Source organism: Protopterus annectens, chromosome 4.part1 (genome assembly GCF_019279795.1).
Source record: "Protopterus annectens isolate FY-2018-M chromosome 4.part1, PAN1.0, whole genome shotgun sequence".
Lineage (NCBI taxonomy): Eukaryota > Metazoa > Chordata > Ceratodontiformes > Protopteridae > Protopterus > Protopterus annectens.
In genome coordinates this window covers 232,175,468-232,199,011 of record NC_056734.1, presented here as the reverse complement: position 1 = coordinate 232,199,011, position 23,544 = coordinate 232,175,468, and positions in this window count along the sequence as shown.

The window sequence follows — 23,544 nt, the reverse complement described above, 5'->3', positions numbered from 1 at the left end:
GCGTGGGCTATTTTGTTTACATATACTAAATAGTGGTAAAAGCTGCTTAGCAATGATTTATATTGCTTAAAACATGGCAATCATGCCTCAGGTGGTGCTGCAGGGCTGCCTATGTCAGATGCACATAGCACACTCCCTATACATGTGTGGAAACAGGTAGTGTCAAGTTAGGCATCCCTTTTATTTTATGTGTGAGTCAGAGAGAGCTATCATTTCCAGGGTTCCTACTGAGCCAGTGTATGTGCTATGTGTTGCCTCTTTGCCAAGGCCAAGGCATACTGAGCACGCCTCCTTCTGCCTACTGGGGCAGGCTCATGTTGTTCCACCTCCGAGTCACACTCTGCCTGTGCAGGCCTTGGCAATGGTGGGGGGCTGTTTGGCCCTGCCCCATGATGTTCCTGCTGCAGCTGTTTTCTCAGGATCATATTATGTATCATGGCACATACCATGACAATTTGGGTACATGTAGTTGGTGAGTACTGCAAGGCTCCACCAGATGTGTCCAGGCACCGGAACCATGACTTGAGCATCCCAAACACACGCTCAATTACATTTCATGTTTGTGCGTGTGCCTCATTATGGAGTTCTTGTTCAGGTGTGTGTGCATTTCTGATGGGTGTCATCAGCCACAGCTCCAGTGCATATACAGCATCCCCCACCAGGTGACTGTCAGGGATATCCCCATTGGCAAATGTCTGGTACAGCTGCGTCAGATGCCAGATATGGGAATCGTGGTAGCTTCCAGGGCAGCCAGTATACACATTCAGTATTATGCCCTGGGCATCGCACAAGAGCTGGCAGTTGATGGAGAGGAAGCCCTTGCGGTTGATGTAGGCCCTACCCCGCTCACCAGCTGGTGCTTTGAGGTGTAGATGCGTGCAGTCAATTGCACCCACTACCTCAGGGTATTCCGCTATATGCTGGAAGAGATGCATATTGCTGGCCAATACTTCACAGGAATTGGGGAAATATACATGATCACCGACATGTGCTGACATGGCATCCAGGAACTGGTGCAGTACCTTTGATGCTGATGCCTGTGAAATCCCCATCATATCACCAGTCGGTCTCTGGAAGGTACCTGTTGCTAGTATTCTTAGGCCAACACATACCTTGTTTTCCACTGGGATAGGTTCCCCTATGTTGGTTCTGTGTGTGAGGCGTGGCCTGCACAGCTCAACAAATTGCTGCAAGAGGTCTCTGTCCACTCTATAGTGCTCTACTATCTCCAGCTCATGTAGCCCCTAGTAGGTTACCCTGGATCTGTACACTCTTCTCTGTCTTCTCACAGTGGGTTACTCAGCAGCATTTGCAATGGCATCACCCTCAGCATCTTGCACATGTTGCCTTATAATAGCAATGACAGCCCCTAACATTTTTTTGTCTCAGTTAAGCTTTTTAAGTTTTCACTTCTCTTTGTAGACTGCAGTGTTGCAGTGTTTCTGAGAAAAACATGGGGAAATGTTGTTTGCTGAGTTTTAAGTGCTGGGCTGGGATGGGCTAGTATACTGCCTGTGTAATTGGCTGATTCTGATTGATTTCACCTGGCAGCTCTGCTGGTTCTCCTTAGTTAACTTTCTACTACTTCTTTTCCTTCCTTTTCCCTTTCTGTTTCCACAGGGGGCAGTGCCGCGCAAAAAGCGCAAACATGTGCACACAGGCTTACACAGGCTTAGGCGGGTGCACATGCGCAAACACAGGCTTAGACAGCTTTACACAGGCTTACACGGGTGCACACATGCGCACACAGGCTTAGACAGGTTTACAGGCACACACACGCATGCACACAGTGTAAGCATCTTTGCAAGAAACTTTAGTGATATCCACAGCATGCACCTTTGTTTTCTGGGTTTCAGTTCAGACAACTGTAGACACTCTTCTTCCAGTCCTGAGTAACTCACAGCAAACACATGCCACTCTGCTCCAATAAGCTTACAGACTTTGATACATACCCCCCTCATGATGTCACCTATCTTCTACTTTACTACTCCCCTAATCCTACACTTAGACTCTGGGGACACGGTTCACATGGCAGGGAAAATTGGGATTCACTATCCTTATCCTCATTTGCATAGGATTGCCTACTAATGCTTGGTTACATCTCTCAAACTGAGCTTCCCCCTTAGCAACCACTACTCAGTAGCCATGTTGTCTTCAGCCTGCCATTAACCTGCATGGCAGAGGAATATTTTTAATAGAATGCCTATTTTTGGCTTTTTTTGTTTTTATTTTCTGGTTTTTATAGCACCGCACATTTGTGTGGCGCTGCACTATGCTTAAACATCGGAGATCGGGAAAAAAAATATTTATTTTTAATATTTTGCAACAGATCAAAATGCCAATGGCCTTATATTTGGCCATTGGCATGCTTCCTCAACTGGATGCATCCTTTATTTGGAGCTGTCATAGCTCCATTTTGCTATTTGCAGAACGGTACTCCGTTACCAACGGAGTACATTTCTGCAAATAACTCTACTCTTACTCGGACAGGTTAGTGTTTCCTGGATCTCAATTTTACCTCATTTGCATAGCTTTCAGCAGCAAATGAGGTAATTTGCATAACATAACACTGTCCGTGCAAGAGTCATTTTAGGAGCTCTCATGCACTCCCCTGTCGGCTGTTGCTGGATCGCTCGGCAGACATATTGGATGCCTGGAGTCTTACTCTACTCTTAGACTCCGTGCAAGCCTTCGTGAATCCGGCCCACACTCTTTTAACTCTCTTTTTATATGACATATTTACCTTTACTGGTAACTTTTTTATTACTAGTCTCCATAGGAAATCTTGATATTCTACTATCTTGACACACTATTTTGTCTTTACTATAATGGCTTTAATCACTTCTTCTGGTAAATTTTCCCTTGGATTTACATTTATTTATTTACATTTGTTAACTGGGTAGTATCTGTCTGAGCAAATAACCCATTTTCTGCAGACATCCAGGGAGAAAACCTCCAGTAGAGAAACAATTTAGTTTTGAAAAACATAATAGGACAGAAATATTCACCACAATGCAAAGAAAAAGTTACTAAAGAAACAAATAGTTGTGAAAACATGTAGTATAACATAATACAGAGTTACTGATAGGTGGAATAATAAAAAAATATATCAGAAATAAACAAAATCTGATCAAAAACATGGGATATATGCACTAGCTGCTAAAAGGTGCAGACAAGAGGTGAACTAGAAGAGAGTTGTGAAGAATAGGAGAAAGAAATTAGCCAGGTGAAATATAGGAGCAGAGTCAGCTGCTATTGAAATAGTCTTTTAAGCTTTTTTTTAAACAATGAAATGTTGAAATTGTTTTGTATGTGCTGAGGAAGAGTATTCCAGTCCATAGTTATTTTATTGGAATAGAGGGAGTCACCATGATATTTGTGAGAGTGGGTAACTTTTAGCATTAGTCTGTTGGAAGACCTAAGGGACCTGCAGTTAAAGTCGGGTTGGACCAGCCATGAAAGGGCAGGGCACATACTAGGGTTGTGTGTGATTTTGTTGGCAAAGGTAAGTTGGTTTAGTGTTAACAGGCTGGGAAGTTCCAGCCAGTAGAGTTGTGGAAGAGTGAAGCAATGATGAGTATAGTGGGGATGATTGGCTGCAAACTTAGCTATTTAATTATAGCATGACTCTATATTATTAAGGTCAGTCTTACATAGATTGGTGAAAATATTTGAACAGTAGTGGAGGGTAGATAGTGAGATCTATCTGTGGCTAGTCTGCCTTGCTGAGTAAGACATGGTTTAGCCCTATAGAGAGAGCCAAGTTTGGTATGCACCTTTTTGATTGTTAGGGAGATATGCTTATCAAATTTTAGTTTGTCATCTATTGTTACTCCTAGAAGCTTGGTCTGATTAGCAGGTTCAATTTTTGTTCCACTAGAGGAGAAAACAGAGAGAGGTATTGAGCTGAGCCTGGATGATTTGTTTGAGAAAATCATTGACTTAGCCTTGTTTGGGTTTAAGATTACTTGATGAATGCAGAGGTAATTTTCAATGTCCTGGAAAGATTTTTGCATTTTATGTTGAAGTTCTTGGGGGAAAGGGCTGCACAGATAAGAGTGGAATTGTCTGCATATTGGATGATTGTAGCAAGTTTAGTGGTGAAATCAGGTTGTTGGCAAATATGATAAAGAGGAGAGGAACAAGTATGAATCCTTGGGGTACACCAGTGGATGCTGGTAGGACTGGAGAATGTTTGTTCTCCCATTTTGTAGCCTGCTGATGGTTTGTTAGATAATTGTGAAACCATATTAGGGATGACAAATTGAGATTGTATGATGCAAGTTTGTTGAGTAGCAGTTGAGTGAAAAAAATAATATTGTTCCATCCCATTATAAAGAAAAAAAAGTCTATATATCTCTTTATCATCAGTTTGTATTTTCCTTGTTCATAGTTTTCATTTATAAGTTTTTATTTCTTCATTCACACATTATTTTACCCGTTTCCTTATTCTCATCATCTCCTAGAATTTTTTGCACTTATATATAAACATTTTCACTCTCTTCCTTTGCAAACTGTAATACCCTATACAAGTTTAAAGAAGTAGAATAAACAACTAGATCTAATAACCCTGATTTATCTTTATCTTCACTCATACACAACATACCTCTTTTCAATTTGTTTACTCTTAAACCTCCTATGGAAAAAATGTAAGCTTTATAATTTAGTTTTCATATTTTGCTGGGATCATATACATATTTGACATATACACTATTTTTCCCATTAATGCCAAATTCATCAGCTAAATAATTTTCCTGATTGTTAATCTATATGTCCTCCATAGAAGACATACTTCTTTCATTTCTTTTATCAGTCCTTTCCATTCCATAACTTTATGCCTGGTAAAGATACTTCTTTTACTGAAAAATACACACCACCCAATTTTCACCTCATCACCCAGCACTTACTTTTATGTTTATTCAAGGTTATTTCTATTTCCTTTAGACAACTCAGTACTTCCATCATCCATAGTTTGTTCTTAGCAGCTACAGCTATCATCTGCGTATGTCAAAAGTACAGGTATCACCACCTCCTTTTGTATCACTTATCTAGGATCTTTCATTTTATAAGCTACTTCACTCACCATCACATTCATCACCAGTGCAAGCAATATTCTATTCATGGGACACCCACAATTTATACCACATTTCATGCCTATTTCTTTATTCAGCCACCCATTCACAAACATTTTTATTCTATTGTTTTGATATGCACACTCTTTAAATTCTATTACCAATTCCATACTTTTCCATAACATCCTACAAAGCATCATGTTCTACAGTATCAAATGCCGTGTTAATATCACCTACTGTAAGCCTCACATCCTCCCTTTTACTTATAACATCATCTTCAGTATTGCTCACAATCAAAAACAATTCTTTACATCCATTCCCTTTTATATTATATATACTTACTTCCATAATATCAGTCATCCTTGCTTTCCCTTTTCCTCTGAATTATCCACAAAAATTATCATCTGTATTACTTAGTGATGGGATTCTGATTTTTTTCATTCTTCTCATCTTACTTCCATATATATTTTATATTTTAATATCCCACTATGGAACACTTCAGAAACAAAACAGTACATTTTCAAAATACCCTCTGTGTCAGACCATTCATTTCTTGCACAGTCCATACCATTAACCATCTCAGCCTTATACTGAATCAGCATTTACTTTCTTAAGTACTCCATCCAATTCACTAATAGTAATTTTTTTTTAATTTCTTCCTTAACTCATTCTTGAAATTTCATTACTGTCCATTCCCCTTATTTTCTATTTGCTGTACTACAATACTCATAATGTGCTCTTGTATTCGTTTTATCTCTCCTTTTATATTTTGATTTTTCTCATTATACTAATATCCTCCTTTACAATTTTACCCAAATATGGAAAAACCTCCCTTCTCCTTTGTAAATAATATATCTGCCTAAACTTTATTGCCTTCATGTTTCCTTTATTTCTTTAATGTTTCGTTGTCCATATCACAATACTCTCTTGTATTCTCCAAATTCTGTAATGCATATCTATACATTTCTTGTACTTCACACTCTTTCTTACGTCATCCTACCACTGGAAAAAAAAAACACTTTTTATACTTTTTTTTTAAATTGAGTCCACCACTACCAGTTTTTATAGAAGTCTTCTATGGTTAAACGATCCTTTTTTAACTGTAATAGTTCCCACTCTCCAATTTCACCCCATCATTTCTCATTTATTTATTTTATTCTCTTTCTTATTTTACAATACTCACATTTCTTCCATCACTTTCATCCATATTGCCAAATAGTCTGAAAAAATAAAACGTCACAATTGTATCACATTCTGCTGCCACTAAGCCTTCCAATAATATAAAATAATCAATTTTAGTTCCAAGTTCCCTCTTCTGTAAGTCCATTGACTTTTGTTCTTCACAGTGAATTTACCACGTCATCATTTCCTACATTTTTTCCATCTTTCCCTCACATTCTTTTTACACTTTCCTTTAAATCACAATTTTTTTGCAATTGCAATTTCATGTTATCTACCACATCAACTAATATTTGATGAAACAAATTCTCTCTTTCCTTGCTAGTTATATATTCATACAATGTTATAGTTCTATAAAATGGTCTCTCCACCTCATATCCACAACAGCTAACTTTCCCATCCTTATTAATGTTATATCCTGTGTTTTCACTATTTTTATACAACACAACCACTCCAGAACAGCTTTCACTTCCTAAGTTCCATATTTTAATTCCATCCCCATTTTTCTTTTTGCAGACTTTCTTCACTTTTTAGGATTCTTACATCCTCTAACATAGTAACACCCACATAACACACCATTACAGTATCCCTGTCCTTCTTGCAGAGTTAATAATATTGTTCCCATTTAATTGCTGCTTTCCCTTCCTTTTTAAGTTTAGGGGAAGTATTTTACTCTTCCCCTGTTGAATATTTCCTAGATTTATATACTAATAATTATTGATCCTCAAAATCAGATTTTTTAATGGCTAGAGCTTCAAAAGCATTCTTAGTGTCAATCCCTTCTCCTGACCTTTTTTCCTGCATGTAAACTCTCTCTTTCCTTTCCATGATTTATGCTGGATAGCATACCTACTATGCCTCTCTATGATCAGCCATAAAAATAGCACTTGCCAAGTGTTTCACATTTTTTTCCCATTCAGAACAGCTTCCAACCTTCACCCTCCATTTTATAAGTATCACTCATCTCTAACTTTCACACTGTTATCAAAAGGTTCAACCCTCCATGGAATTTTTTTTTAACATTTTGCTCTTCTTCCAGCTCATCAGTTCTGAACTGCCAAGTAACATTTTTAACATTTAAGTTACTACAAGAAAACAAATAATTGCTCCATGGATATTTTTTATGTAGTGCCAGAACTTTCATCTGTCTCTCAGTTTCAAAGGTTATTTTACAAAAAGTTTCTTTCTCTTTATGTTGAAAAGACTGACCCCAGTATTCAGCAAGCTCTGCTTGGTGTGCAGGAATAGTGCAAGAGCTGCTGCATGCAATATGGCCGACAAGCAATCCAGGAACAAACTTCCGGGACGTGCATGAGCGCTCCTACACTATTCCTGTATGGACACCACTGCTCTCTGCTAATTACCCCATTTGCTGGTGAAAAACCATGCAAATGAGGTGAATTAGTGATCTAGGAAGCAGGCAGGTGTCTGTGCAGGAAGAGTGTAACATACAGAAATGTATTTGGTTACTAATCGAATGCATTTCTGCAAATTACAAAATGGAGGCATAACAGCTCAAAAGAAAGCATGAATTCAATGTAGTAGGTATGCCAATGGCCAAATATATGGCCATTGGCATGGGAAATAGTTGCAAAATTATAAAAAATAACTTATATTTTTTTGGCCAATTTCGGCCTTTTAAGCCTAGGGCAGCAGTGCACAAATGGGATCGGCCCGAAAATAAGAAAAAAAGTTGGAAATAAGCTTTTAAACCCAAATTAGCATTTTGCCATGACAGTCAATGGCATGCATAAGACAACAGTACTAGGGAATAGTGATTGTTAAGGGGGAAGGCTCAGTGTGAGTGTGGTAACGATGAATTAGCATTCTGGTTTATGAAAATGAGGGGATTGATACTGAATCACAGATTTCCTTTCAGTGTTAGCTTGCCCCCAACTGTGTAGGTGCATAAGAGGTAGATGACCTCATAAGGGGGAGTTTCATGCATGCTGTAAGCTTATTGGAGCTCTGTTGCCCTTGTTTGCCCTTTGCTAAGTACATCTAAGGTGTGGGGGTGTGTCTCAGGCTGCCTAGTTGCGTTTACATTGCCTAAACTGGTGTGCATGGCATGCACCAGGTTTTAAACAAAAACAAAACAAAAAAAAAAAAACAGAAAATAGCAGCTTGTTTACATCTGAGCCCTCAGTATGCATGGTACACCTTGGGGCTTAAACAGGAAGGCAATGGGAAGGGAAAACAACAGTAGAAAGGCAATCAAGGAGAACTAGCATAGCTGGCAGGCGAAATGTATCAGAATCAGCCAATTACACAGACAGCAGCCCAGCCCAGCAGACTACTATAAACTATGCAAACAACTTTTACTCTGGTTTTTCCAACAAATTCTACACCACAGCTGTACTCAGATAGGGAAATTTTACCTGACAAAACGTACAAAATGTTAAGGGCTGCTGTTGCTCTCATACATCAATATGTGGAAGATACTGAGGGTAGTGAGGATGTGAATGCTGACAACCAACCCACAGTGAGGAGGAGGAGAAGAATGTACAGACCCAGGGTAACCTACCAGGGGATACATGAGCAGGAAATAGTGGAGCACTATAGGGTGGACAGGGACATTTTACAGCAAACTGTTGAGCTGTGCCGACCACGCCTCACACACAGAACGAACAGAGAGGAACCCATCCCAGTGGATACCGAGGTATGTGTAGGCTTAACAGTACTAGTCGCAGGTACCTTCCAAAGATCAACTGGGGATATCATGGGGATCTCACAATCATCAGCATCCAGTATACTCCAACAGTTCCTGGATGCCATGTCAGCACATGCTGGTGAGCACATATATTTCCTCAACACCCATGAGGCGCTGACCAGCAATATGCATCTCTTCAACCAAATAGCAGAATACCCTGAGGTAGTGGGTGCTATAGACTGCACACACATACACATCAAAGCACCACTTGGTGAGCAGGGTAGGGTCTACATAAACTGCAAGGGCTTCTCCTCCATTAACTGCCAGGTCATGTGCGATGCCCAGGGCATTATCTTGAATGTGTGTGCTGGCAACCCTGGAAGCTATCATGACTCCCACATCTGGCACATGACACAGCTGTATCAGAAATTTGCCAGTGGGTACATCCCATATGGCCACCTAGTGGGGGATGCTGGTTACACACTGGACCTGTGGCTGATGACACCCATATGAAATGCACATAAACCCGAATAAGAACTCCATAATGAGGTGCATGCACAAACCAGAATCATAATAGAGCATGTGTTTGGGAAGATGTATGTCACTAAGTAGTGGGAAGTATGTGGGCTTGGGACCTGCGCTCCTCTGGTTAATATGTGTAAGGACAGACAGGACTGTGTGAATGCATCAACTGTGTGAGTTTATCTATTCCAGTATTTTTGTGGTATCCCCATTTACATGGCTGCAAACATCCACTTTGTCAGCCTTGGTCCACACATCTTACACTAAGGAGTTCTGTGTATACCTCTGGACTAACCAGATTGTGTCAGACTGTCCATGTTTATTTGTAATATCTCTGCTGTATTCCACAGGATCATTACTGTGATTTGTGTGGTACTTCACTATGATGATCATATGATGTCTGTCCATAACTGATGGTGTACAGGTCGATATCAGAAATTACTTTCTACAAAACATGTCTGTTGACACAACCCGTTACTGTTGCAACATTTTTCATTTATACCTGCAATACTTACATTACATTTCCTTGCACTAAGAGGTTGTGACTATTGGCGCTGAGGTATGACTCCATTACATGTCACGGGCATATGATATATATATATATATATATATATATATATATAAATATATATATATATATATATATATATATATATATATATATATATATATATATATATATATATATATATATATATATATATATATATATATATATATATATATATATATATATATATATATATATATATATATATATATATATATATATATATATACATGTATATATATATATATATATATACATGTATATGTATGTATATATATATATATATATATATATATATATATATATATATATATATATATATATATATATATATATATACATATCCTTTTGTGTAAACATAAGTGTTGTATATACCTTCCCAGATGTGTCCCCCCATATTTATCTGATATGTGTATATTTAGATATAAAAACATGACTGATTCAGTACTATTTTCACTTTCAAGTACTAGTCAAAGCAGTTGTTCACTACTATTCAGTATGTGCACTGAATGATATATTTGAAAAAAACAATAAACATTTTCACAGTTCCGCTGGCTTTGTGGTTTACTGCTATGACAATAGTGTACAGGGTCATGGGTTCAAGACCTACAAGTGCTGTTTATTTTATTGCTAGGCAGAACAAGGACTGTTGGATACAGCATGGTTAAGGCAGTTTTGAGCAGCTTTAAGTGGGTTTACGCGACTGTAAGCAGTGCTAATGTATGGTTAAACAAAAAGGTGCTTACACCATGTAAACTTCACTTACCAGTGTGCAAATGTGCTTAGCATTTACATTTAAGCAATGCTTACACCTGCTAAGCATAGCTCAGACCTGGTTACCAATGATCACATTCCTGTCTGATGAAATAGCAGGGTAATGACATCTTTAATAAGTGTATTTAATTCCATGTACATAACATGCTTCTATGTGCTGTCATTACAGTCGCAAGGAGTGTGCATATACTGTATGGAACATCTGAGTATACATGGCTAGTACAACAATCTTTTCTCTTTGTATATGTTTCATACATGGGTAGTATCCCAAGTTATATGCAGTCACACTTGCATGTATTGTATCATTACCTTACTACTGTTAACTGTGCTTTCCCAAGTAAGACTAGATTCCAGATTGTAGTACTGGAACCATACAACCCTGCATGCAAAGCTGGACTCTGAGTACTGACTATTGTGTTCTTGATGTGTGAGCTGTATGTTAAGTATTTGCTACTTTATAATGATCTGATATGTGGATATTAACTGTAGACTACTATGTGTATAGGACATGTCATTGAGGGCTGCTGTCATGTTGTAATGGCATACCTATCAGTGTCAGATGTCTATCTGTCAAAACATTCATCATAATCCATAACATGTTGGCTAGTTGATTTTTGTCTGTCCTCTGTACAGATGTGCAGATGTCAGGTATTCATCTTGGCTGCTTACAGGCAATCTATGCTAGACTGACACTAACATGTCTGCCCAGCTGTGTTATGAATGCCACCGCTAGGAAACCCCACCTGTATGCACCACATGCCATGGATACCTCAACTAGACTACCACAGTCAACAAAACATGCTTGGGTACAGGTCTCCAGCCCAGACACTGGCCATGTTATGTAATATATGTTGCATACATGTTAATTAGAGCACCTCACTGGCCCTCTGCAAGAGAAAACTAGATGATTGGATGTTGCATTTAACTGTCACCCTGGGGATCACTCAAGTGACATCAGTTGATAGATGGCCTGCTGACAAATGTCAGGTTGCATGATACCAGTGTACCCACAGCCCCTACTCTTCTCATCTCTCCATGGATGTTAACCTGGTACACACCTAGGAACACCTGCACCTATGAACCCCAGTACTGACAAATGTGTCTGTGTGCATTACTGAGAATAACAGTGTCTGTGTGTTTGTAAACTTGTAGGTGATAATACCTTGAGGGTCTTCTCACCCACTACACCCCCATTGCCATACTTAGAAATGGCTGTTACTGTAATTGACATTAAATCTACCTTGTTACATTCTTCACACTATGAGCTACCTGGAGCTTGCAGTACCAGCATAACACTGTTGTACAAATGGGTAGATAGGCATGGGTTACACACTGAGTCCTGGCAAGTGTGTTTATCTGTGTGAGTGTGTATATTTGTAGGAGACAGCATTCTGAGGCCACATTCTCCAAATACAATACACTTTGCCATACATTATAAGGGATGGTGATGTTGTTGATATTATGAGAGCCATGACAAACTCTCACCCAACTATCCCTGTGGCATGTGCAATAAATTCATATCCTTGTAGTAGCACTGATTAGATGGACAAGGGGGTGTATTGCAGTCCTGGTCAAAGTGTGATTGTGGGTATGTTAAAGCATAATCATGGGTTTCAGTGAGTAAAATATCCAGTGTGGGGTGTGGGTGCTGGGTATACTGTCTTTACACCCTGGTACCCCCAGTACATGTCCCAAGGTCCACTGTATGAGGACCACTGTCACCATCAACCATACAGGTAACTGATTACACTATCCAGCCCAATGATGCATGTGCTGTATGCAAATTTTCTTTAACAGAATTAACTCACTGACAAGGTAGTTAGCACTGATAAAGCCAGGTCTCTCATATGTATCTATGACGGTTATGTGTTTGTCAATGTGTATATGACAGTATGTCATACTGTGTATTGTTCATTAACATCCAGTACATCCCACATTTCCATACTGTACAAGGCCTGGTGATGTTCTTCACTTAACAAGAAACTCTGGACACACCTCATCCTAAAAGCTGTGTGGTTTGTGCAATTAAGGCCAAACACATTAGCAGCAATAAGTACCTAGGTAGCGGTTCTACTCTCAGTGTTGCCAAGTACGTGTGTGTGTATGTGAAGGGATCTACTTCAGTTTGCAGAAAATACATGTACCAGGAGATCATTTGTCTGAGAACTGACTGACAAAAGCTAACATTTCAAAGGAATCATCTTGTGGAAATTCATTCTATCAAAACTAGTATTAGATGTTTAAATGCCCTCTTCCCCACTGTATAACTGTACAGTGATACTGGAGTTGGTATATATAGTTGCGTGTGGTTGTTGTGGGCACAACCATCACCATTGGGGTTATTGTGCGTATTCCCCCACTTAATCTGCTGTAATACTGTACAGTTTATGATAACAGGTTAAGTAGTTCTTAATCACACTATGTGTGGTTCAACACCATCCTCACCCTCCAAACTGGAGGGCTGTGTCACCCACACCAGCACACCTATGTTTACCAAATCCAGAATTGCACTACATTGGGGAAGAAGACATATACCCTGCCAGTACCATCATCAATGACATTAAACTAGCAGATTGATTATTTACTGATGTGATGTTTTGGCTTTTTTGTCTTGGTGGAATTATATAGGCCAAAATGAGTTCACTGCAAAATTAAGTACATCCATGTGTATAGTATTCTCTGTGTATTACATCAACACCAAAGCCTGTATGTGTGTGTGTGTGTGTGTGTGTGTGTGTGTGTGTGTGTGTGTGTGTGTGTGTGTGTGTGTGTGTGTGTTATTCACAAGCATTTGGTGTGTGCCACCCAGTACACTTACCATTGTCCACTGTAGAAGAGCTGCTGACAGCCACCATGCACTCACCTGTATACACCCCTCAGACCTATCAGGGTTATGTCTGGCACAATTCATGACCTTGACTGTGTTCAGATACAGACATTCTTAGCAAGATTTGGATGTATGCTTCAGTTCACTGTTGTGTTTCAGGATGACACCCCATCCCCATATTGCAGATGCTTGACAACTATGGGCCACACATGACTGTTATTTTGCAGTGTTCCAAATTCAGAACACCATGTCTACCGGCCTAGTTCCTGCTAATGAACAGCAAACCTGAAGGTGTACACTGGCACCAGCAAGGTAAAGATGGGGATGGTGGGCCTGAGATGGAGTGAGGTGTTGCTTGTGCACCACATGTATTTTTATTAATACTGTCTGTAGGTTTCAGCCTTGGTGTCAGTATACCATTACACATTGCAACACATGCCTTTGGGAGACTTGATGTTGTGCATATGCTACCTGTAGAGAGCACTGGATGATGTTTCCTGTGGAACAACTCTTCCATCTGATTACCCTAACCCATAGGCCACACTTATGCAGATTCCAGGTGATTGCCGACACAGGTACTGCACAGGCAGTACTTGCTAGACATTCCTGCAAGTCCCTCAGTGTTGCTGCGTATGTCTGGGCAGCTGTCATGACCAGTTTGCAACATGTGTTGTCATCTGTCTTGGATGGACATCCATTTATTTTCTACATTAATGTTGTCCCATACTTCATAGTCACATTTATGACTGTCTGCACAGTTTGCCATGGTATATGCAATGGTGAGGTAAGGCTACTTCTCCCACTCCTGAGTGCTACCTTTTCGATATGGAATCCATTCCATGGTTTGTAGGATGTGTACAAGCCACGGCTGCCTCTTTTGCAGGTGAGTGGGCAAATGTCATGGACATACTTCTTGGGCAGCAGACCATTACTTGGTGTGACATTTAGGCCCTGTACTTGATGAAAGGTGTATACTCAAGAAGAGTGAATGCTGTCAGTACCTAAAATGCTGCTTCCACAATATGTCATTTGGAGTGTGTGCACACATATGCTTCCATTGTTTGTTAAGGTATGTATTCCCCGTATTTGTTGGCCTAACATAGGATTCCATATTACACATTCATTGCTCATGTTAAGATCACATTACAGGTTGTAAAAGGTGTGGAATGTGGTATTGTGATTTGCCATTGTGTAGATCAGGAACAGTTGCCATGGTAATAGTGGTATATACATTATTGTAGCCACTGTATAAGGATAATGTTTCAGACATGTCCCTACTGTAAGTCACTTGTCCCACCATTATTTTCATCTCTGTCCACACATCTTGCACTGACATGTTGTTAGGTATACTGCAGGACTCTTACATACCCTTCAGATATGCCACAATTGTGACCACTGTGATGCAGTGCAGTTAACAGCAACAATAAGTGAACATGTACAACATGCATCATGGGTAGGTGTGTTAAATGTGTGCATGGCAAATACCATGGCCATAACATGGGTGGTGTATTGGCAAACCTGAGCAAAACAACTCCATACTCACCACCTATAGGCTGCTGTCCCAGTTGTAGACCAGAGGGACCTACATAGTTGTGTGAGAGATGTAATGTTAGTAGCCACACCTGTGGCATTGGTACAGGGTGGGAGCAGCATTTCAGTACATCAACAGTACAAATCCACAATACTAGAGATTATGCACATCTGTTCTTTACTACACTGCAGCAACAGACTATGTTATCTGATATATGCATGACGATACTTTACAGATGTAGATGAATAAGCAACAGTGGTCTACTAATGTGCCCTGGGCCTTGCCTGCATGCTCCTCATCCATTGTGGGTGGCACCCACCTCCACAATGCTATCATCAGGTTCCTGGCTTGGCTGGCGGGCGGGTACCTCAAGGCTGGCGAGGAGCTCCTCAGCATGTGTCAGTGGGGGCTGGATGGCATGAGCCCTACCTGTGGCTCGCTGGTCCCTCCTAACTGCAGCAGCATGCTGATGGGCTTGGTGGATGAGATCAGTGTGACAATGTCACACCTGTTCATAACTGCGGTAATGGAGGCCAACATCATTTACCCTGTGGACAAGCTCTTTCCACAGGGCAGTCCTCTCCTGCAGATCATGGGCCCTGTGTCCAAATAGGGTTCCATGGTGTAGCACAATGAAGTTTATGATGACATCATTTTCCTGGGGTGTATATGCAGGGAGCCATTCATGGGACATTGTATCTGGAAGACATAAATAGGAAAAAAGGTCAGAGGACCTCATAACGCAAGGATATAATAGTTGTTAATTGACATCACCCCCCCCCCACCATATCTGCAAGAATAATCTAAACACACAAATCAATGAGTATGTTTACACTAAACCTACTGTTGGGACATATATCCTATTGTTCAACAAATATTGAAATGTGTTTCTATTCATGTTCCATGTTGAAACACTATCATTGGTGTCCTGTTGCTATCAGTGTAACCTGCATGCCATTGTAATGGCCATGGTGGTTTCATATATGCATGTGTTCTGTTTGCTATGCAACTGTTCCAAATCTGGTGTTTTGGGTTAATGGGAATATCTATGCATGCTGTTATAACTAATCCTGGATTGTGTTGACTATTACTAACCCACATATGTTCTAAAACTGCAATACAATAGCATGTTCGGAAAGGCCATTCCAAGCAGACCTACCTCTCCCACCTCATCTGGCCAGGGCATCGGGTCCCATTACGTCTGGGACCCACCCTGGGACTTCCTCATCTGCTGGTCCTGCAGTACCCTCAGGTGGAACCACCTCAGGGGATGGAGCCCCCCCCCCCGGGAGCAGGCACGGACAGGATCCTGTCACCTGATGTCAGGTCCAGGGTCTGGTGTGTAGGGAGCTCCACAGAGAATTGGGAGATCTGCTACACCAGCTTGAGGGCCTTGTGGCACAATTAGAGTGTCAGCCTGCCCCTCCTGCTCAGCCCTCAGCACAGCCACCTTTAGGGCTATGAAGGTGCAGTGGTGACAGCCCATGGGTGAGGACCTCAGTCCCACTGTTTCCATTGGGGGTTCATGGGCTTCCAATTTCCAAACAGCCCTCCCCATCCAAGGTGCTTACCCCCCCAACATGTGTCATATACTGCCCCTGTATGCTGTCTTGTCTCTATTGTCTGTCTTCCAACACAACCTTCCTCCCCAAATATACCTACTATCCTTCCCTAACATTCCACTCTCACCTTAAAAAAAGGGCAAACTGTTCCCAAAAATTATTTCACACCATACATAACTGTCCATTTCACACCTACTTACAACAGTTTAAAAGTGCCTTAATCACTCTATATCCAACAGCCCTTGTTCTGCCCAGCAAAAAAAAATATCAGCCCTTGCGAGTGTCTAACCCAGGATCCTGCACTCCATAGCCACAGCAATTTACCACTAAGCCATCTGAGCTGCAGATATGTGTGATGTTTTCTCAAACATGTCATGCAGAACAGTCATTCAGCAGTAGGGAACATGTATATATATATATATATATATATATATATATATATATATATAACATGTATATATATATATATATATATATATATATATATATATATATATATATATATATATATATATATATATATATATATCCACAGCTGAACTGTTCTGCTTTGCTACAAAACAGAGCATCACATCTGAACAAAGCCTAACATTAGGCAGGGATATATAGGGACAGATTGTACATATACCTATTACAAACCTATGAAGTTTGTGCATAATACATTTCACATTACCATGACTGTTCTGAAGGTGGTGGGTTCTGAAACTCATGTGTCTGTCATAACCTAATTCCTTCCACCTTCAGCTATTTGACAGAGTACTATAGATGTTTGGAGGAATAGAACAAACACTATGATGGCTTAAATCTTTACATTCTCTGCAGATCTTCACAGTTAACACAAAGACAAACGGTCAAGTTATGTCCAAAAGTTTGATAAAATGCCAATAAAACATAGTAGAAACACAGTAGTTGAAACACAAATTCTTCTTCAGTGTGATACAACCATAGTAAAGCACAGTACTATTTAAATAAAATCACATGATGATAACAGCCATCCAACATCACTATCTAATTAATTATATCATTAGTTAATCAAATATACATATTTAAAGAGACATTTATAAAATGTCTATATGATATATAACCTTATATTCAGATATATATATATATATATATATATATATATATATATATATATATATATATATTATTTTTTAGACGTCTGCATTTTTTTCAAAATTGGTTTAATGGAAACATTAGAATTAATACCTGGACTACTGTCTGCTTGTAGTCTAATAATCCAATTGTATTCTTTGGTTTCTAAACCATTATTTCTATCTCCCCCTCTCTGACTAGTATAGCATATGTCAATAACCATAAACGAAAAGTTATGTGTATTTCCAAAATCAATATTATGCTTTGTAATTGCATTCGAAGAAATACTCCTTTTTGTATAGGACCTGTGTTCAATAATCCGTTCATGTAGCTTTCTACTTGACTTGCCAACATAAAAACTTGGACATACATCACATGTAGCTAAGTAAATAATGTTACTAGAGTTGCAAGTAGCAGTACAATTAAACCAATATTCTTTCTTGGTTGTAGGATGTATAAATTTATTGTTCTTACATATCACACTGCATACAGAGCAGTGCATACATGGAAATGTGCCCTTTTTATTTGATTCAATCGCCTTTTGTTTCTTAGTTTGTATTTCCTTATAGCATAACTTATTTTTTAAATTGCTAGAATTTTTATAGGCAAACATTGGATGAGATGGAATAATATTATTTAAATATGGTAGGGCTTGTAAGGTAGCCCAGTTGTTGCTAATTATTTCCTTTATCCTAGGTGTGCAACGGCTATAAGTGGTAGTATATCTAAGTTGATCAACAGTAGATGCAGAGGGATTGGAACCATCTTGTGAAGATGAAAAATAGGGCTTAACCTTGTCCTTTCTTCATTCAAGGACATTTTTCTCTTCTTCCAATAACAATTCTAAGTTATAACCTCTTTGTTGGAATTCACATTTCATTTCATGCAACTGTTCAATGCACATGTCATCTTCAGTATTTAAACTGCTAACTCTGCTATATTGACTCTTGACTATTCCCTTAATGTATGGGTTGGGTGCATACTTTTATTATGTACATATTTATGTTTGTGAGATTTTTTTATAAATCTTTGTAGATATGAAATTTTCTATATTGGTTTGGAGTATATCTAAAAAAATGTATTTCACTAACGGAATTAGTCATTTCAAATTTCAAAAATGTAGCAGTAGTATTTAAAAAATTTAAAAAATTAATTTACTAGATCTAACATGCCCTCCATATAAAAAAATACATTGGGCCGGATTAACGAAGGCTTGCACGGAGTCTGAGAGTAGTGTAAGCCGGCAGACAGCCAAAATGTCTGCCGAGCGATCAAGCAACAGCCGGCAGGGCCGTGCATGAGAGCTCCTAAAACTACTCTTGTACGGACAGCATTATGTTATGCAAATTACCTCATTTGCTGCTGAAAGCTATGCAAATGAGGTAATTTTGCGATCCAGGAAACACTAACCTGTCCGTGGAAGAGTAGAGTTATTTGCAGAAATGTACTCCGTTGGTAACAGAGTACCGTTCTACAAATAGCAAAATGGAGCTATGACAGCTCGAAATAAAGGATGCATCCAGATGAGGAAGCATGCTAATGGCCAAATATAAGGCCAATGGCATTTTGATCTGTTGAAAATTAATAAAAATTATTTTTTTCCCCGATTTCCGATGTTTAAGCATAGCGCAGCGCCACGCAAACGTGCGGCGCTTTAAAAACCAGGAAAAAAAAGCCAAAAATAGGCATTCTTATTAACAATATTCTTCTGCCATGCAGGTGAATGGCAGGCTGAAGACAACATTGCTACTGAGTAGTGGTTGCTAAGGGGGGAAGCTCAGTTTGAGAGATGTAACCAAGCATTAGTAGGTAATCCTATGCAAATGAGGATAAAGATAGTGAATCCCAATTTTCCCTGGCATATGAGCCATGTCCCTAGTGTGTAAGTGTAGGAGTAGGGGAGTAGTAGAGTAGAAGATAGGTGACACCATGAGGGGGTATGTATGAAAGACTGTAAGCTCCTTGGAGCAGAGTGGCTTGTGTTTGCTGTGAGTTACTCAGGATTGGAAGAGGCGTGTCTACAGTTGTCTTAACTGAAACCCAGAAACCGAAGGTGTACGCCGTGGATATCACTGAATTTTCTTGCAAATATGCTTACACTGTGTGCGCATGTGTGCGCGTCTGTAAACCCGTCTAAGCCTGTGTGCACGTGTGCACTCGCCTAAGCTTGTGTAAGCTTGTGTGCATGCGTGTGCACTCGCCTAAGCCTGAGTAAGCCTGTGTGCATGCGTGTGCACCCACCTAAGCCTGAGTAAGCCTGTGTGCACACGTGTGCACTCGTGTGCGCGTTTTTGCACTTGTTTGTGTGGCACTGCCCCCTGTGGAAACAGAAAAGGAAGGAAAAGAAGTAGTAGGAAGTTAACCAAGGAGAACTTGCAGAGCTGCCAGGTGAAATCAATCAGAATCAGCCAATTGCACAGGCAGTACACTAGCCCAGCCCAGCACTTAGAACTCTGCAAACAACATCCCCCCCATGTTTTTCTCAGAAACACTGCAACACTGCAGTATACAAAGAGAGTGAAAACCTAAAAAGCTTAACTCAGACAAAAAAATGTTAGGGGCTGCCATTGCTATTATAAGGCAACATGTGAAAGATTCTGAGGGTGGTCCCATTGCGAATGCTGCTGAGCAACCCACAGTGAGGAGACAGAGAAGAGTGTACATACCCAGGGTAACCTACCAGGGGCTACATGAACTGGAGATAGTGGAGCGCTATAGAATGGACAGAGACCTCCTGCAGCAAATTGTTGAGCTGTGCATGCCACGCCTCACACACAGACCAAACAAAGGGGAACCTATCCCAGTGGATACCAAGGTATGTGTTGGCCTAAGAATACTAGCAACAGGTACCTTCCAGAGACCAACTGGTGATATGATGGGGATTTCACAGGCATCAGCATCCAGGGTACTGCACCAGTTCCTGAATGCCATGTCAGCACATGTCGGTGATCATGTATATTTCCCCAATTCCCATGAGGCATTGGACAGCAATATGCATCTCTTCCAGCAAATAGCAGAATACCCTGATGTAGTGGGTGCAATTGACTGCATGCACATACACATCAAAGCACCAGCTGATGAGCGGGGTAGGGCCTATATCAACCGCAAGGGCTTCCCCTCCATTAACTGCCAGGTTGTGTGCGATGCCCAGGGCATAATACTGAATGTGTGTGCTGGCTGCCCTGGAAGCTACCACGATTCCCATATCTGGCATCTGATGCAGCTGTACCAGACATTTGCCAGTGGGGACATCCCTGACGGTCACCTAGTGGGGGATGCTGGATATGCACTGGAGCCGTGGCTGATGACACCCATCAGAAATGCACACACACCTGAACAAGAACTCCATAATGAGGCACACCCACAAACATGAAATGTAATTGAGCATGTGTTTGGGATGCTCAAGTCACAGTTCTGGTGCCTGGACACATCTGGTGGAGCTTTGCAGTACTCACCAATTACATGTACCCAAATTGTCATGGTATGTGCCATGCTACACAATATGATCCTGCGAAAACAGCTGCAGCAGGGACAGCATGGGGCAGGGCCAAACAGACACCCACCATTGCCAAGGTCATCACAGGCACAGCGTGACTCAGAGGAGGAACAACCTGAGCCTGCCCCAGTAGGCAGAAGGAGGTGTGCCCAGTATGCCTTGGCCTTGGCAAAGAGGCAATGCATAGCACATACACTGGCTCAGTAGGAACCCTGGAAAATATACCTCTCTCTGACTCACACATAAAATAAAAGGGATGCCTAACTTGACACTACCTGTTTTCAAACATGTATAGGGAGTGTACTATGTGCATCTGACATAGGCAGCCCTGCAGCACCAACTGAGGCATGATTGCCATGTTTTAAGCAATATAAAGCAGTGCTAAGCAGCTTTTACCACTATTTTGTATATGTAAACAAAATTGCCCACGCTAACTAGCGGAACGTCGGACAATGTTTAGCAATGTTGGGCAAGGTCGGGCAAAGTTGAGCAAAGTCAGGTAAACATGCTCATATTTGCTGTACTGTTCCTTAAGCAGTCTGGTCTGCCCAGCATGAAAATAAAAAGCAGTGACAGGGCTCGAACCCAGGATACTGTGCACTTTAGTCACAGTACTGAACCACTAAGCCATGACAGCATTACACTGGCACAGACACAGCAGGACAATTATACACTAATGCAAATGCAAAGAAATGCTGTATCATAACCCTAAAGAGGCATATGGGTAACCTCCCCCACAGGCCTATGCAGACAGAGAACAGCAGGCCAGGTGGTGTGATGTGGGTTGGGTAGGCTATGAAGTTGCAATTTAATATACGTGACATTGGATGCTAAGACCCTTAGTACAGTAGTATGCCTCAAGCCAGTACGATAGGCAACAGTACAGACTGAAATGGTGTACCTTACATAGCAGTGCAGGCCTAGCAAATGTGTATAAGTGTCAGGTGAACCCCTCATCCTATGTACACCCACAGTAACAATCAGGCGTGCCCCCAAGTAGAAATGTACAAAGAATAGCTATTCCCCCTGTATGTAGAAATGTTGATAAGTCTATGCAAAGTGTCTCATAGAAGCCCTGCAGGCACAGCATGATCCCTGTTGAGTTATGACACAAAGGTGAGCCCTGCAGTAAAAATACAACTTGATTTTCCACACACATATAGTATATATGTGTATACTGGGCGTGCTCACACACTTCAACAAATGTAGTGGATTTCATTCAGCAGCACACTGAAAGGTTATACTGGGCATGCTCACACACTTAGGCCATATCTGAGTACAGCAGTGGGCCACACATATCTGGCAGTTGCATGTTTCACCCCAGGAACCTGTCACTATTCACCAATCCTGCCTTGTGCACACAGTTATATGAAAACGGATACATATAATATATTGGAACCCTGTCATAATCAAACTATGTACCACAAGTACTTAAGTTGTTCACAGAAAGTGAAAAAGCAAAGAAGATCAATAAACCTGCAATCAGTATCATCAACAAACAATGTGCACTCCAAATATTATCCAGTCCATGTTCTGGCAAAATAATCTGTGAAGGCGTCCATAGAGAACCATGATGGTTCCTTCCGCTATGTCATAAATAGCAATGTACACTCATATATGTCCCAAGTCAGTGCAAACTGTAAATGGCTGACATTGCCAACATCCTGTCAGACAGGCCCGTACATACATACCACCATCTCACCGACAAAAGGCCCAATCATCATACCTGGAGACTGTGAAAGCACAGATATCACATATAGAATGGGTAAACAGCTCCTTCCAAACCTGTATGGGATTACATTGTTTCCCTAGCTGTGTCATAAGTGAACTCCAGAACAAACAGAGCCTGCACCTGAAAAGTCTGTTGAGACTCACCCTCTGTACAGGATATGAAACTGTTGAATGTGTTACAGCAACGTTTGACACACTCCACAAGTGTTGGTATACAACAGAACATGAGAACTATTGTCTTATAAGCCTATTAAGCCTGATCTGCAAGGCCATGGAGTCCATCATGATGGAACTCATACACAGAGCTATTGGGAGTATTGGGAGCCTACAAACACCCAACCCTACCAATTATGGTTTGGTCATGGGCAGATCATGGTTCCCAAATCTGCTAGACTGTTTACAAGGCAGTCACCCAGCACATACATCAATGAAATGAGCTACACACGTCCCACATAGACCTTGAAAAGCCCTTTGCCATCATTCCAGACACTTGCTGTATCCACAAAATCAACAACCTGTGCATAAATATGTCTGTCATCTGATGGATTGCCAACT